Here is a 6,437-nt window from a genome sequence, read left to right as displayed (position 1 = left end):
ATTGTCATAACCTGAACAGTAGTACTGAGAGAAGGAAGAAACAGTTTGTAACTCAGGCCAAGTATGCCAGGTATACACACACACACCCTTTACTGGGCTCATGCCAGTATCACTCCAACTGTCATGCTTCCCTAAGAAAGTAATCTACTTTTTGAGTTTGGAAGGATACTGCTGGACTTTGAACATCTGTGTAGTTCAAATAGCAAATCATTATACATGAATAGCTAACTACTATACAAACAAAACTATTATCTCATTACCTTGGCTTTTATGTAAGATTGCATGCTATATTTTAAAACTTTCACACTGAAGAGTGACAAACACCTAAAACAATATTAAATTGGATCTATCTATACACTTAACCAAAAAGCTGACTATTCCTAAGCCAATCTACTGGCTATTCTATATACTTCCAAAGTACGAATGGCATATAAATATTCTGTGCTGTGAGTAGTACATCTGTTTTTAAATTCACATCAGAATAGGGGCAACTGGCTGGCTCAGTGGGTAGAGCATGTGACTCTTGACCCCAGGGTCATGAGTTCAAGCCCCAAACTGGGCCTAGAGCTTACTTTAAAAAAGAAAAATCACAACAGTACATCTAATAGCCCTTTAAAAGATGACACTTGTTCTAAAGAAACCTAAATTTGAGCAGCTAAGCCACCTAAAACTATAGGTACCATAACATCATAAATCTAAAACTATATAAGCACAGATATACATACCTAGTTCTTTAGCGATTATGAAGAGTTGACTTCCATACATAATTGTACCATGAGATTAACTATCTAGGTTCAACAGTGAGGGCACTTTGTAACTGCACTGAAGAAATATAATTAACCTGGGGGCGGGGGGTGATAGAGAAAAACTGATACATTTTACTTTGATAAGATTACAAATTTATTTCCAGTAAAGATCCAGTACTTTATTACTATAAACCTTCTTGATATTGGTACCTAAAAAGAAATAAAAAATGTTTTAAAGAATAAAATTTTGGTTTAGGGATTATAAATAATAAAATATATTTAGGCTATTAAAGCACTTATCTGATAAGACTATCCATTTGCTTCTATTTCATCATTCATAAAGGGACCTGAAAAATAAATGAGAAAAATCAAGTTGTGAGTCATTAGTATGTTCTGCTTTTCAAATTAAGATTACAAATTAACATTTTTCTCAGTTTGTAAAAAAAAAACAAAAAACAAACCATTATCCAAATACTATTAAGAAACTAGAGGGGATCCCTGGGTGGCGCAGCGGTTTGGCGCCTGCCTTTGGCCCAGGGCGCGATCCTGGAGACCCGGGATCGAGTCCCATGTCGGGCTCCCGGTGCATGGAGCCTGCTTCTCCCTCTGCCTGTGTCTGCCTCTCTCTCTCTCTCTCTGTGTGTGTGTGTGACAATCGTAGATAAATAAAAATAAATAAAAAAATAAAAAAATAAAAAAAAAACTAGAGAAAATCTGCAAATAAAAATCAAATCTTAATGTAGAACACTCAATCAAATACTGGTTCTCTAATAGAATTTCTGATCTTTGGAAATGGAACTCAGACTTGGTATTTCTTTTACTTTCCTGCACTCTACCATATATTCATTGTATTTGTAACGCATAGATGATTAAGTGGTTTTTCTTAAGAACTACCACGTGCCAAAAGCAAGCCTTCTAAAATGACTGTCACTTACCCCTCTCAGTCCTTTATGTGTTTCCCATAAAAGTTGTCAAACTGTTTTAAGAAAGGGAATTCCAAAACATGAAGGGTGTGTAAGTGCAGCTATTCTTAATCCCAAGTAAAGCTTTTGTTCTACCACTAATGATGTGTTTGCATTATGGTGTTCACTAGTAATAAATTAAGTGTACCCCCCTCACCCTAACTCTGCCATGGGAGTAGCTCAGAAAGTCACGTCTTTGTATCTCCACTGGATGTGAGCAGCCACAGAGTAGGCATCCAAATGCTACAGGTACACATTTTTAAAAAATTGAAATAGTTCATAATAAATAATTGAAACTGAAATAATCCTATTTACCTACCTACAGGATATGGCATACTATTTAAACACACTAAGAGGCACCCCGGTGGCTCAGTCAAGCATCAACTCTTGATTTTGGCTCAGGTCATGATCTTCAGGATGGTGAGATCAAGCCCCACAGTGGTGTTTTGGCTCCAGGGCATGGAGCCTATTTAAGGTTCTCTCTCCCCCTGTGCCTCTTTCTCTCTCAAAAACACTGGATTACAACTGTATCCATTGGGGACTTTTACATTAAGATGAACCTGGTGTTTGATTTAGACAAGATCTGGAAATCCCAAGCTCAGGAAATATATAAACTCTGGGGAATAAATTTTTTTTAAAGACTTTGAGAGAGAGAGACCACAGGCAGTGGGAAGGGCAGAGGGAGGAGAAGTGGACTCCCTGTTGAGCAGGGAGCCTGGGATCATGACCCAATCTGAAGGCAGAGACACTTAACCGATTGAGCCACCCAGGCACCCCTGGGGTATTAATTTTTTAATAGAAGCACTGTAATAGGATTTTTCTTAATAAAAGTTTCTCTGCTGCCACTAATCAACAACTTCAGAATAAAAAAGTTAACATCACCCCTTTTTAAAAAAAATATCAAAAAAATAAAAATAAAAAAAATATTTTATTTATCTGACAGCACACAAGTAGAGCGTCAGGCAGAAGAAGAGAGAGATTGATGTGGGGCTCAATCCCAGGGTCCCGAGATCGTGACCTAAGCCAAAGGCAGATGCTTAACCCACTGAGCCATCCAGGAGCCCTGGAAACTAACATCTTAATTTAAAACCAGGATAGCAGTTAATAAATTCATGTAGGTTTCAAAGAGGCTTTGTCATATTGTAATTGTGTCACCTCGAGCAAGTTAATTTCTTCCATCAATAAAGAAGGATTAAGGGATCCCTGGGTGGCGCAGCGGTTTAGCGCCTGCCTTTAGCCCAGGGCGCGATCCTGGAGAACCGGGATCGAATCCCACATCAGGCTCCCGGTGCATGGAGCCTGCTTCTCCCTCTGCCTGTGTCTCTGCCTCTCTCTCTCTCACTGTGTGCCTATCATAAATAAATAAAAAAATTAAAAAAAAGAATTTATAAAGAAGGATTAAATACCATTTAAAATGGCATCAAAACCAGGAATTCTTAAGTAGAAATTTAACCTTGGGCTAGATTTCATGTTGAAAATTCTAGAATATTGGTGGTATCAACAATGAACTACATAAACTTATTAGAAGACTCTATTGTCAATTCTATCTAGCCTGATTTATTAATTGGATGTAAAACCCACTCAATTTACAAGAGCCTCTTCTTTGGGGAGTGGCAGAAAAACAAAAGCTGTTTCTAAAACTTACATGGGAAAGGGAATTAGCCCAAACAATTTTGAGTAAGTTAGAAGATAAGGCCCATGCCACATGATTTGAAGACATATTTTTAACGTAACAGAGGAAGTCTGAAGAGACTCACAAATATGGTCAACTGACAAAAGTGAAAAGGTAAATCAGTGGAAGATAGTGTTTTTCATAAATGGTCAACAACTGGACATCTGCATGCAAAAACAAACACCAAAAACCAAATTATACCTTCTACCACATACATCAAAGTGATCATACACAAAAATGTACCTAAACTAAAACTTTCTAAAAAGGAAGAAAACAAGATCTCTGAGACTGGTTTAAAAAGGAGTTCTCGGGCAGCCTGGGTGGCTCAGCGGTTTAGCGCCGCTTTCAGCCCAGGGCCTGATCCTGGAGACCCGGGATCGAGTCCCACGTTGGGCTCCCTGCATGGAGCCTGCTTCTCCCTCTGCCTGTGTCTCTGCCTCTCTGTCTCTCATGAATAAATAAATAAAATCTTAAAAAAAAAAAAAAAAAAAAAAAAGGTGTTCTCAGATACCATACGACAGCATGATACATAAATAAAAACCGACAAACTTAGGAATCCCTGGGTGACTCAGCGGTTTAGCACCTGCCTTCAGCCCAGGGCATGGTCCTGGAGTCCCGGGGATTGAGTCCCCACATCGGGCTCCCTGCATGGGGCCTGCTTCTCCCTCTGCCTGCGTGTCTCTCTCTCTCTCTCTCTCATGAATAAATAAATCTTTAAATAAATAAATAATAAATAAAAATGGGCAAGTATTGGGGCACCTGGTTGGCCCAGTTAAGTGTCCAACTCTTGACTTCAGCTCAGGTCATGATCTCAGGGCTGTGAGTTCGGGTCCTGTGTAGGCTCCAGTGCTTAAGTCTCCCTCTGGGGGAAAAAAAAAAGATTCTCCCTCTGCCCTTCCCCTGCCTTATCTCTCTTAAAAACAAATTATATATATATATTTGAACAGACAATTCAAACTACAAACAAAACTAATTATCTTCTTAAACTATACCACTCCTCTTAAGAGATCACAATATTTATATATATATCTTTCCAGTCCATAAATACCCAAATCTTTAAAAAGTAAACACAGGTACTATGGTTAATACAGTAAGGTTGCTGAAGAGCAAGGGTCCTTAACACATCTTGAGTTTGTGTTTTTTTTTTTTTTTTAAAGATTTTATTTATTCATGAGAGACACAAAGAGAAAGGCAGAGAAACAAACAGAGGGAGAAGCAGGCTCCACGCAGGGAGCCCAATGCAGGACTTGATCCCAGGACCCCAGGATCATGACAAGAGCCGAAGGCAGACACTCAACCACTGAGTCACCCAGGTGTCCCTCGAGTTTGTGTTTGAAGTATAATTTGAACTTTCATTTTTATTATGTGGAAACACAGAATTTTAGGAAAATTCATTTAAATAGGGAGTTCAACTACATAATCCATATGGGAAAGGGAATTATTAAAAACTTTTAACCAGGAAAAGCCAACAAGACTTCAAGACCAATGTATGCTGAGAATTATTCTTAAGATACCACCAAGGACAGGTCTTGGGTGGTTCAGTTGGCTAAGCATCCCACCACTCTTGGTTTTGTCTCAGGTCATGATCTGGCAGTTGTGGGCTGGAGCCCCCAGCCTCTGTGCTCAGCACAGACTCTGCTTCAGATTCTCTCCCTCTCCCTCCTGCTCCCTCTCAAATAAATAAAATCTTTAAAAAAAAAAAAAAAAAAAGAGCATCAAGGAAATACTAATAATTTAGAGAAAGTGAAATGGTATATAAGAAGAGGTATAAAGAGTTTGATAAACTATCACCTTTAGTGCATTGGCAGGTTTGAGTCAGTAGCAATTAAGTGATAACAAGACTGAATGCAAACATTTGGATGCCTACAATATAGCAGGTTGCCAGAAAATATTAAATATAAACAAATTAAATAGGATGTAATTCTTTCCCAGGTTTCCTCTGCCATCTAGAAAAACAGAAAGTAAAAGGTTCCTAGGAAACCATTCATAAGCCAAAATGCATAAAGTGAAGAAATTACAATTTATACTGAAAAAATTTTGAGCATTCCCAGATCTCCAAAATAACCTTTCTTAGTGTTTCCTGACACCTCTGCATGCATCTTGCTAACAGATGCACAAAATATATTGAGATAAAAGGCAGATGCTCACAGACACAGTTCAAAGGTATGCTGGCTTAACACAGTGTAGTTCCCAGGGAAGGAGCCTTGTACTGCCACTTTCCCTGCTAGGGTGGCATGCCAACAGCTTGCTGGAAAACACACTGAACAATTTTTGCTTTTTGCCTTTTTGAAGTAGCACTAAACAGATACCAATGTAAGTCCTTTAAAAAAAAAAATATATATATATATATATTTAAAAGATTTTATTTTATTCACGAGAGAAGGGTGGGGAGGGGGCAGAGACACAGGCAGAGGGAGATGCAGGCTTCATGCAGGGAGCCCAACATGGGACTCGATCCCAGGTCTCCAGGATCAGGCCTTGGGCTGAAGGCAGACACTCAACTTCTGAGCCACTCAGGTGTCCCTTTAGGTCTTTTGTTAAAAAAGAAGTGGTGTAGGGCACCTGGGTGGCTCAATCGCTTAAGCGTTTACTTTTGGCTCAGGTCATGATTCCAGGGTCCTGACATTGGCCTGGGCTTCCCTGCTCAGTGGGGAATCTGCTTCTTCTTCTCCCTCTGTTCCCCTACTGCCCACTCTGCTCATGTGCTCTAATAGGTGAATAAAATCTTAAAAAAAAAAGAAAAAAACTGATGTAATATGAACATTTGTGAGGTTTCTAAAAGATTTTATTTTTAAGTCTTCTCTACACCTAACATGAGACCTGAACTTATAACCAACCTTGAGATCAAAAGTTGCACACTCTACCAAGTGAGCCAGGCAGGTGCCCCATGTGTGCAGGTTTATGTACTAATACATATACTGTGTACACACACACACACAACTACAAATGTGTTCTTTGGGAAGGAGGAGAAAGATACATTCTAACAAATAAGGAAGGAAATCTGGGAGTTTCCTAGAGATCTGGCGAATGAAATCTCCAGTAAATTTAGGAGAAAAA

The 6,437-nt window shown here is 39.0% G+C and overlaps 1 long non-coding RNA gene across 5 annotated transcripts in view; it reads right to left on the bottom strand.

Moving 5' to 3' along the window:
* The window catches only part of LOC121492832, a 36,069-nt gene that overhangs the window by 16,609 nt on the left and 13,023 nt on the right, over nt 1–6,437 (bottom strand). For all 5 annotated transcript variants that reach the window (XR_005988313.1, XR_005988312.1, XR_005988314.1 and 2 more), the window contains exon 4: nt 726–1,093. This is a non-coding gene — a long non-coding RNA (uncharacterized LOC121492832). The remainder of the gene's footprint in view (nt 1–725; nt 1,094–6,437) is intronic.

The sequence above is a fragment of the Vulpes lagopus genome, chromosome 6 (assembly GCF_018345385.1).
Source record: "Vulpes lagopus strain Blue_001 chromosome 6, ASM1834538v1, whole genome shotgun sequence".
NCBI classification, from domain to species: Eukaryota; Metazoa; Chordata; class Mammalia; order Carnivora; family Canidae; genus Vulpes; species Vulpes lagopus.
This window is presented reverse-complemented; position numbering and strand designations above follow the sequence as displayed.